The following is an 11,463-nucleotide window of genomic DNA, read 5'->3' on the forward strand; positions in this document are numbered from 1 at the left end:
CTGGCATAAAGATCATTAGTTGTATCTCTAGCAGAATTTCTTCATAAAGCAGAAAGTACTGTGAGATATTTCACCTTTTAAAATCTTTCTGTCTCGTGCTGTATACTATCCTTCCACAGCCCTGGAAACAAAATGTTGACTGCTGCTTGGCTGCAAAGTGATTATAAAGGAGCTTAACCACCACAGGGAAGAAAAGGTAGCACATTTATAAGATGGTCTTTCAATGGTGTAGAGTGGCCACAGGGCTGAGCTGCGGTACACAGGTTTGAGCAATTTGATTTCACACTTTCATAAAAACAGAGTTGAAGAAGTGATAGTCTTTCTGGTTATTTTCATTCTGTATGTTCAGGGACTACTGCCATTGCTATGAGAAGGTTAAGTATCCACAGAACATAAGATTTTAATGTTTAATGTCATTCACTATATGTGGCTTTTTGACTACCTTTCCATCCATCTTTTTAGCATTTCTGGGAAGTTAGGACAAAGAGGAGACAACAACAGTGAGTGAAAAATCACATACATTTTCATTTTTTTGTGGAATTGTTCTAACATAGTGGGTGATCAAATACATTTGGTATAAGCAGTGATTTCTATGAACTAGCATGTGCTGACAGCATATTTACTTTCCCCAACATTCTGAGAAAGGAACTTGCATGTGACAAGAGCAAAAGCAAAGTGGACACTCTGGTTAGACAGGCCAGACTCTAAGCAAAGAAAATGAGCTGGCACTCAATTGTCTGCCTGTCACACACCATGCTGTACCTCTTTGTGGCATCACCTTCTGCTGCTACCCACTTCCCCACACAGTTCTGACATTCTGCATGGGCTGACTACCCTAGTTGGCTTGTGCATATCAAATAAACCTCCTGTATGTTTGCCTATTTCCGTGGTTTATCCCATGCTAAAACATTTCCTCTGTTAGCAACGCTACTTTCATACACACAGACCAAAAAGTCTTATTTCTGCTTTTTATCAGGTACCTTTTTCCCAAGGAACCACTTACTGCAGAAAAAAACAAAAACAGAAAACCAACCAACCAAAAAAAAAAAAAAAAAAGAACAAAAAACCCTCCCAGGATAATGTTAATAAAAATACTCTATGTTTTTCCATGGAACTGGTTTTTATATTCAGTAAAAACATTAATGGGGATTAAGCATTCAGTTTAGGCTGGGACTGATTTCCATTGTAATTAATCATGACCTAACTAGTCTATGATTCTATGACAGAAATCAGCTCTTTTGCTTGTTAGTTCTTCAAGGTCTGGATGAGACTTTTAACTGGACTAAAAGGCAGTTTCAAAACAAATATGAAGTTCAGTAGTCTAGCATCCCTTTCAGCTGGCATGTGCTGAAAGACAGTGTGAAAGGAGATCTTAACTGAACTCTTCCACTCTAATAGTTGTCAGTATACCTAGATAATGAATAAACAAAGTAGTTTAATTAAAAAATGCACTCAAATGGACTGATAATGTGGCATCTCCAGGAAAGGAACAGAGACTGACCCTTGTCAATGCATGATGCAAGTTAAATGAGCAAATCTTCCATGTAGAAATATAACATAGGTCCTCCATAATCCTGTTAGAAAGTTGATTTTTAGGCATACTTCAATGATTTATGTTAGCAGATATTTATTATCTGGAAAGACATCCTATTATCTGATGGTTTGATTCTCCACCTTCAATCTTCAGGCTCCCACACACATCCTTTGGTTTTTGCCTTGAGCTTGGTAGTCAGTCTATTCATGGACATCAAAGTACAACTCAGTTGAAAAGAGTTATTTTCACTGTGCATTATATTGCGTATGTCTCATTGCTTTCAGTGCAGAACTGGAAGTCTTGTCAGGCTTACCTAGCATTTAGCAAAGATATTAGTGAACCTGACCTGAAGTACATGTTCAGAAACCCACAAGATTCATATGCAATTGCACTGTAAACATTTTCTGTGGTTCAAGTAGAAAGTTCTCATGGGCAAAGGATTTTTTTTCCCATAATAAAAAAAAAGACAGAAGTGAAGTAAAAAGAATGCTAAAGTCATTTATAACTAGGGGAAAACAGAAACAGGAATATGGAAAAGGTTAAGTTAAATTCAAGAAATAGTTGGAAAAATTAGACATTTTGACATGTTCATATGAACCATTTTACCTTTTGTAACTGTTGAGCAGCATGGCTGTATCTGGTATGCAGAGAGCTTAGTTAGATCTTAATGACATAGAAGAGTTTGAACTCTGAGAGTAACCAGCAGAACTATAAACTGGGAGGAGGAATAAGCAGTGAGTCATCCAACAAAAGGCAAATGGAAACATCAATATCTGTTTGTTGAAGATATGAAGGGTCACTGATATATCCAGATATTACTGAAGTCAGCTGAGACCTAGTAGGAAGGAATTTGTTCAGTGGGAGATGAAATGGACTACAGAAAGCTAAGGTACATGGTAAGTTCATAACAGCTGAGTTCCTCTGATGATCTGAAGGGAGTGAACTTAATTCTGTGCTTAACCTTTACTCAGTGGAGGTTTTTAAGGATAAAATTTGACACTTAGAAGTACAGTAACCAACTGGAAGTCATTACCTCATGACGGTGGGTCAGTGCCCTGCCTACCAGACGTACTGGAGAGATGTTATATATGAGAAAACAATCTTACAGTTATATTTGTTCATTAGAAGCCTCATCAGAAAGCCACAGGATTGAATTAGCCACAGAAACTGAAATGCTGCCACCCCTCGAGGTGGTGGTTCAAAGACAGTTTCAAGGCATGTTGCCATGGGAAGCTTCTGCTGTTTTGTTTCTTTCTGATGTCCTTATTCTCTGTGTAAACAACAGACCCCAGCCTCCAGAGATGTCAGTTCAGCATATTTTAAAATCATAAAATACAAATTAGGTTGAAAATACTCTGTTTCTGTTCTTGAAGGCTGAGGGCAGCTTTCTGTGAGAAAGGTTTTTATAACATTATTTTATAGCATCAACTTAGAAAAGAAATAAAAAATAATATAATTAGGGTTGTCTGGTTCTCCCATAAGGTTAGGATGACCTTCACAAATGATGCCATAATAAACAACGAGTGCAAAGGAAAATCTGGATAAAGAAGTTTTAAGAATCATTCTATTTGATAGCCCAGATTCCAATTAATGCAATTGCTGAAGTTAATTTTAGCAGCTTACAGAACATTTTTACAGGCATTGCACCAGTGGGAAAATAAATATGAACTTCTCTGCATGACATACCACTGAGATTTCAAAAAACAGTCAAGAAAGGAGGTTATTTAATACAGAGAGCTGAATTAAAAAAAATTTATGTAAGGTAGATAAGCAGAGTTTGCTGTGAAGATTACAAGAAGTGAAGTAAGAGAACAAATATTATAAGAAAGAATAGGTCTTCTTAGAAAATCCTGTTACTAAATGAGAGTTTCATACCATGATGCAACAGCCTGTGCCAATTGCTTCAAACTAGGGGAGAAAAAACATACATCTTACAGTCGTGGCAGCTTTGAGGCACCAGAAGACATGCAAACATAAAATAAAATAAAAATTTTACTTAAGTACATTTAATTAAAGAACCACTAAAAACTCCATAATAGACAAATTGGATGATAATGCTGTTTTCCTTCTCCTCCTGGCTGCATATTTAAAACATCCATACCCTAATATAAAATCAATTCTCTGTTCTCTTGGGATTAGGCTCTTATGGTCATGTCATTTCTGTGTTGATCTCATTGAAGTGAATGGGTTTGTCTCAGGGCAATGATAGGATTCCCATGAGCCAGCATCATGAAAAATCATACTTTGCTTTAATAATCATGAATATGCATATGGAAGGTATTCACACTAATTCTGGCATATGCAGAGCAACACTTGGAAATACTGAGCCAAACAGGGTTGATTTCTGACCCGTGTGAATGGCCATGGCAGAGCTCTAAAACAGGATCAAGAGAAAGTCCTAAGGGTTCATTACCTTTTTTAAGTGCTGATTAAGCCACAGGGTAGCAAAACCAGACCAGCTGACTAGCAATTACCTTATGGCTAGAACACGAACCTGCAAGTATTTTCCTCCTTCTTTATGAGTTGTTAGTATTAACAACCTTCATGCTTGAAAGTGTGTCTGCTGGCTTCCTAAAGTCAAGGCAGCTATTAAGGAGTGGGGATCCCAGTGCAGCCTTGACAACAAATCATTTCAAATAACTGCACCAAGGAAATAGCTCTTTAAAGGTGGCTTGACTATACAGCACTGTTTGCATCTGGTAGGGCCCAGGCATGGCTAGGATTTGTTGGTGAGTAGCACAGTGGTGGTTGTATTGGATTCTACTGGAGACACTGCGTGTGGATGTTGCAGAGTTAAGAGGCTTGTTTTGCTTCAGAGTGTTTCTCTGTGTGCACTCTTTATTAACACTGAAAATCTGCTTTAGATTTGAGTTAGAGAAATGTGGGATGTGTCCCTGCCCATGGCAGGGGGGTTGAAATTAGATGATCTTAAGGTCCTTTCCAACCCACACCATTCTATGAAATGGGTTTGGAGCAGGTAATAATTGAATAAGAATTTAATCCAACATTCGAATTAGGTGACTTGTTCAAAATTATTTGTGATGTTTAAAAAAGCGAGAGGAGAGACATGGTAATGCCTTGTTCTTCTGTTAGGCTTTGGAATCACACGTGAGCCTAATAATATACCCTCTGACTGACCCTTGAGATATGGAAACATCTCATAAGGATTTATTGATGTATTTGCATGATGACTTGCAGGGACTAAAACATTCTTAGAGTCATTATACAGAAATGGATCTGAGGCACCACCCAAGGAATCTGACAGGCTCATGTGAGTGCACTGTGGAGGAGATAGGAACTGAGTTGGGATTACCTGAATCCTAGACAAACAAGCTCAGGGCTGGGGGATTAAACTTAACAACAGAACATCCCAGGTCGGGTATTTCATATGAAATTGCACCTTCAATAAAAGTGAAATAGGAGTTAGTACACTGTCATAAGGTGCCAAAACATGGCAAAGAACTCTGCCAAAGGACCAGGCATGGAGACAAGGTTTAGACAAGTTTGGAGACAAGTTTTAGTAACATGTGCAGTGCTGTTTTGGAATAAACGTGCTTGTAAATAAACAAAATGCTACATAGGAGACTATTTGAATCCAAAGTTGTGTAACTTTTATTTGGCATTCATAGGGTGCTCTGGTTAACTTTTTCTTCTTCTTTCCTTTGTTTTTTTCATTATTTTTCATTTTCATGTCTCTCCACTTACTTTTTCTGGCTATGAAAAGATACAGAAGTGCCAAAATACCAGGAGAGAGACTGTTCCTCTGGTATTTATAGCCTGACTAAAAGCAGGAGTTAATGGAAATTATGCTTTGAAAAAATAGAAACCTTACATGAAGAAAGTCTATATAAAATGCTTTAAAGGCAAGCAACTTCACTTAGAATTTGAGTAGCTCCTATCAGGAGAGAGAGGAGGGAGCAATCTAGTTAGTGATGCACATTTAGCAAGAATTCTTTACATTTAGAAAAAGTCAATATATCACAGATGATATTCACTATCAAAGTCTGTTTGTCCTCACACGAAATACTGAGCCTTCAGAAGGTCAATGCCCAGTTAAAAATCTGATTACTGAATGAAAACAGAGTGTGAGATAAAGCAGTTAAAACTCTGGCAGCTGCAAGGTTGTCTGCATTAGATGCCAAGATAGCTAATGTCTTTTGGATGCCTTTTAAGTAATACAGTCTTTTATCCTTAGGATGGCAACATCTTTGCAAAAAAGATGGAACTAAACTCAAAAATCTCCAATAAATAAATAAAACCATAAATAAAAATTACTCATGGTAGTTAATGAATGAATAGTAAATACAGTTGATCACACTGATCTGTAGAAATTGATGTACCTGATCAGGGTGAGGCCTGTGTAGTCCCATATCTCATCTGTGCCACAGGCCAGCATCAACAGCTGTAGGAAAATGAACAGGATAAGTAGGATAAGTTGAGTAACCTATAGGTCTCATCATGCATATTAATAGTTGTCATTCAGTGTATCTATTTGAAGCAGGAGGCTGAATAGCTGTTTCCATATTTTCAGTTTTGTCAGCTGTAATTGATGACATATAATTGTGATTGTTGATATTAATACCATTTCTGAATAGATACATATTTACTTATGACTGTTCAGTTTTGCTTTACAATGTTGCATTGCATTTACTTTTATAGCTTTCTTTTAAGATAACTGATCTTGACAGACAGGTGCAGACATTCTTCTTGTTAACTGTTCAAATGTGTAGTACCTATGTATTTTGTTGACAGTCTCCGTGAGTTTCAAACTGTATCTTTCATGTCTCAAGTTTTGTTCAGTAGTGTTTGTCTGGTCCAGCTCTAGCTGTGAAAGTGAAATTGCCATCATTCTGTATAGTTTTACATCATGTAGCCTTCAAAACAAAAGATTTTTTGAAAGCCTGTTTTAAAAATCTAGTAAAAAAAAATTGCTTGTAAAAGAGGCTTAAATTCATTTTCCAGCTACTGTTTTAGAGGAATCAATGAGTCATTTCTATAATGAGTTTTATTCTGATACAAATTATTTGTTTTGGGGCTCCTATCCTCAAACTTTCTGCTTGAAACAGAAACATCTTTTCTATGTAAGGGAAGTCAGATATAAAATTAACCCAGTCTGAACCATTAAGTAAGTTAAGTGCCTTAACTTTGCATTGGATTCCAGTACCAGTATTTAGAGATACTGTGCAGTCTAGTATTTACTCAAAATTGGGCAGTATTGTTTTAATACAGCAGCTGAAAAAACATGGGAATTCACTGCATTGATCTGGGAAGTCAGAATTAAATGTGTGGTGTTTATAGAAAATGATACATTTTTTTTTATCCCTGCTTATTTCAGTTCACAGGGGGAAGACAGAGATGTTGAACACTATCCAGACGTTCACATGCACTCGTATGTTAGAATTACCCAAGCACAGAGGACATGATGTAGGAACAAGGAGAAAACTGCTGCTATAATGGCTTGTCCCTAGTGATTTTACGGTGGCTGTGACCTCATGGGATTTAATGCCCACCCAGACATGCTGCTCTGTGGAGGAAGAGGTGTCCACTGCTCAGATTTTGCTCTTAGCAAAGAGTGTATCCTGGTAGGAGGTGACACCCGTGTCCCAGCAGGATCCTACAGACCATTGGCACATCCTTGTGCTGTGTCTGGCACTGGGAGAACCAAAAAGAGGGAGTGCTCCGCAGTCTCCCATGGGCTTCTAGACAAGGATTTACAAGTGCTGGAATTTCTCTGGCCATCTCTTCTTGGCCAAATAATACTTTCTTTATTGCAGGAAACAACAAGCTGAAGGTAAAGTGGGAGAAAGTGGCAGGAGATGAGCAGCTGGTAAAGAGCAAGTGATGTCAGTATATGTAGGAAATAAAGCTGTTCATATTCCCAGGTCACAGGGTATTGGTATTGACGTTTTCTATATAAAGTATGGTGTATACTTCTGGTACTTGTTTCAACTGTAGTTCTGTAGGAAAAGCTAATCTTACTTCATTTTTTGAGTCTTACAAGAGATACAAATAGTTGTTTTCACTTTCAATTCTGCCAGTTTGCCATTCACTGTCAGTGAATCCATCTACACTGGCCTCTGTTTTCATTTTAGTTGCCATATTTTAAAGGCATGTTTCAAGCTTTTGAATTCTTGTCACAGGATTCATTCCAAAAAGTGGGATATGTACATTTTAAGTATTAAAAATATACATGTGTTTGAGTTGTACACTGTTAGCCCTAAATTAATAATACATGTATTTTGTTTGGTTTCTTTCTGTATTAATGTGGCTTTCAGGCTTATCTCCAATTAATAATTTACTCCTTATTCACATCATCCTTTCTTCCTGTGAAAGATAACGATTTTCAGCATCTGAGTAAGAAATCAGCAGCAGTGCGTTGCAAGATGACAAGATCACAGAGTTGTTATGGAAAGCGCTTCATGTGAAAGCAAGAAAAGACAGGGAAGTTAGAGAGTTGCTTTTCCACTTGCCTTAAAAAAGAAGTGCAGTGCCGAAAACGGTCTCCTCTGGGGCTTTCCAGGGGAGCATCTCGATGTCACAGCTGCCAAAGAGAGCCCTCTGCTGCCACGAAGGAGTTTAGCACAGGATCTGTGAAGGCAGGAATTTGACTGCGCTTGGCTGCGAGTGTCAAATGTGTTTGGAGGGAAGGCTCTCTTAGAAGATGAACATAAAGGTTTGACATGGAGCTGTTCTGAATTTATCTTGCCCTAGCACTATGTCAAAAAAAATAATATATGTGTTTATATATATATGGCTTTCTCTAGGCAGAATAGCACCATAATAACAAGATTGTTTTGATCACAGGTATTTTTAATCTGATGGGCTTGTAGAGTGATGCCTTTATTTTCCAGCACAGATTCCTAGTGGGGAAAATTAATTCATATTCCACAGAGCCCAGATAGTCAAACATGGTCACACTCCTCTTCCAAGTCACTCTCCAACAGACAGCTCTGTGTGTTCATAAGCCTGAGCTACCCCCTTAGTGAGACATCTTAAAATTTCAGGTGGAATGTAAAGGGTGCATGCCCAAAACACTTGCGTGAGATGGCTTACTTTCATTGTTAATGTATAGTCTGGTCTTAAAAATAGTGCTTACATGCAAGCTCAGTTAGCTGGTTAGCTCTATGCTCTTGATGCTTTACCTGTTAATAGTGGAATCACTTCTGACTGATGAAATTAAGTGTGAGAAATTATGGCAGCAGTGTTCTTTTAGTAGTAACTTTTTACAGTGGAACTCGCAGAAGTCCTGAAAATTAGAGGGTTTATGTCACAGAAGGTTTTCAAGGAAGGAGTTAAATCTTCTTTTCTGCTTTACTGTTGGGACTATGTAAAAGATGATCTGTGAAATACATAAAGTTGGAAACTTTAACAATTTCAACTACATGTTAAATATTACTTTAAAACCCGTATGTTCTTCATACAGCCCAGGTTCTCTAAAGCAATGTTACTTTTTGTTCCCTATAGCGTAAGCCATCTGGAGATGAAACACAAGTTAAGCTTTCCTTACAGAATGCCACTTTGTCCTTTTCCACTGCTTAACTCCTCTCTGTGTCACAGTCCCATAAGTTACACCTGGAGATGGTTGTGAGCTACAGAATTTCTGATTAAGAGACTTGTGCCATCTATGAAGTGTTAACAGAACTCAAAGCAAAGCTGCATGGCAATAATAATACATGGAGCTTTCTATGAGGCTGACCCAGACAAAGACCACATTTCAGTTGGCTCTGCTTCTTCAGAGAAGTACATGATGAAATCTAAAATTTCACCTACAGATTCCTGTAAGAAAAACTCTACACGTTTTAGCATTTTTATCAAGCATTTAGGCCTACTTGTATTGAGCAATGATATATGTATAATTAAGCTTAAGTATAACGTATATAAATAGTGACATAAAAACACAAATGCAGAAAAGGGTTAAAATAAGACAATATGAACAAGACTCTCTGAATTAAACTTTTGAGTTGCAGATTACCATTGCTGGACTCATTGGAGTACAATCCAATAAAATATGTTAGATGTAAATATATGAGAAAAGAGGCTGACTGTACAAACTGGGTGTGGATAGGTAAAATAAAATTAAGATACCTGAAAAGAAAAGAGATGATGGAGCTGGCCTGTATCGCCTCTTATAATCTGCCCTTCCTACTGTCCTCACTCTGTAGTTTACAGCTACCTGCAATTTTCTTCATTCCAAAACAGCAACTAGCAGCTGCGTTACTTTTGCAGCTAGAACAAGAAGAAAGTTCTGTGGCTGCTACATCTTTGTAAAAGGAATAACACTAATTCCGTGACTTCTTGAGCAGGAAAATGGTCATAGCTGTTCTGCATTTCAAGTGACTCGTCCATGCAAGTGTAGACACACATGCCAAAAGCCATTGCAAATGCTAAAATAAATGGTGCCAGCCAGACTGATCTTTACTGTTTATTGAATCTTAAGAAAAAAAAAAAGGAAATCAGGAATGCTATTTGCTTTTTAAAAAAACAACCCCAGATCATTATATTCTCTGACAAAGCTACACTTAGGGAATCACTCTCTTTAAAAACACTCCCAGTGTACTGTGAGAGCTATGTATCTGTGTAGATTTTGACCCAGCAGGCAGTGTCAAATTCATCGAGTTCATCATAAGCACACTGTATTCTAACAAGATATCAAATAAAATTCTAGATTTCATGATTAACAAAGAATATCATACCCTATGACCCAGAAAAAAAAACATTTAGTTTCTAAGTTGTGGGATCTCAGCAGGCTTTGCTTGTGACAAGAGCAGAAGTTATTTTCTCTCTGTGTTATGTTTCTTTACCAAATGTTTTAAAAATTGCTTAAAGAACCTAAAAGGTCATTTGAAAGTCTTATTTTTACTGTCACTGCCTCCAAATTACATTCCATAACTCAATTTAATGTGATCTGCAGCAGGCCAAGATTTTTACAAGCCAAGATATTATGTCTAGTCCAGTTAGAGACAGGACAGAGTTCAGTGAGGAGGGGAGAGTGAAGATCTAGTTTAAGAAATGTAATTTTGCAATGCCTATAAAACAAGGAAGGAAAATATCTCTCTGCATTCAATTTTGATGACTGAACATGTTCATGACCTTTCCTAAGGTAGAGAAACCCTACCAAGCGCTTTATGAGGAAATAGACAAACGTCTGAGGACATCTGTTTAACAGCATGTCAAGACAAGGTTCACCAACCTCCCATAGTAGTCCCTGCTCCTGTAAATTACTCATCTTTCTCCTGGCTTCATCACCCACAAGCCTTTATAGTCCATAAACCAGTACAGAGAATAGTGGGGCTGGAGCTTTTTCTTGTGTTACTACTGATACTGCATCCATCCTTCAGATGAGGAAATTTATTGTAATTTACACATATTAGATATAAATTTTATAGAGAGACCTTTTATCAGACCACTTTCATATCTATAAGTACAAAATATGTTGAACTAGAAGTGGCACAGAACTTAATCTGTGTCAGATTGGCTTGTTGCATTGTAGGGACAAGAAGTCACTCATTTGAGTCTGGACCGTGATTTTGTCAACTGTTACTCTTCCAGCTGCATGTTGATAGTGGACAGCTTTAGTCTTTCCAGTAGTCACAGTACCTTGCAGTATTTGGTCCCACACATTTAGTTTATACAACTCAGCATCCATCAGTGTTTATGTGAACCATTCTGACACTGAAAAAATTCTTCACATTTGCTTTTTTATGAACTATTTTCTTGACAATCTTATTATGACTACCAAAGTCCCACGTTGTTTGGAGTTCTTATCTCCTAACTGCTGGCCTTAAAAGCGTAGGTCACTGGAATATCTTAAATCCAAGTTATCTTTCTCTGTGTTATAGGAGAGTTGAGGTAAGTTAAAATAATTGACTGAGGGTTGTAAAGAGATTGTTTTGTTTCATTACAGCTACATTTGTCCCAGCAATTCACTG

The 11,463-nt window shown here is 37.5% G+C and overlaps 1 protein-coding gene across 1 annotated transcript in view; it reads left to right on the forward strand.

The window, feature by feature from the left end:
* Window positions 1-11,463, forward strand: part of FHOD3 (formin homology 2 domain containing 3) — a gene marked incomplete at its 5' end in the record, with an annotated part of 75,270 nt that overhangs the window by 60,143 nt on the left and 3,664 nt on the right. The window lies entirely within an intron of this gene.

The sequence above is a fragment of the Nestor notabilis genome, unplaced genomic scaffold (assembly GCF_000696875.1).
Source record: "Nestor notabilis isolate BGI_N333 unplaced genomic scaffold, ASM69687v1 scaffold4069, whole genome shotgun sequence".
NCBI classification, from domain to species: Eukaryota; Metazoa; Chordata; class Aves; order Psittaciformes; family Psittacidae; genus Nestor; species Nestor notabilis.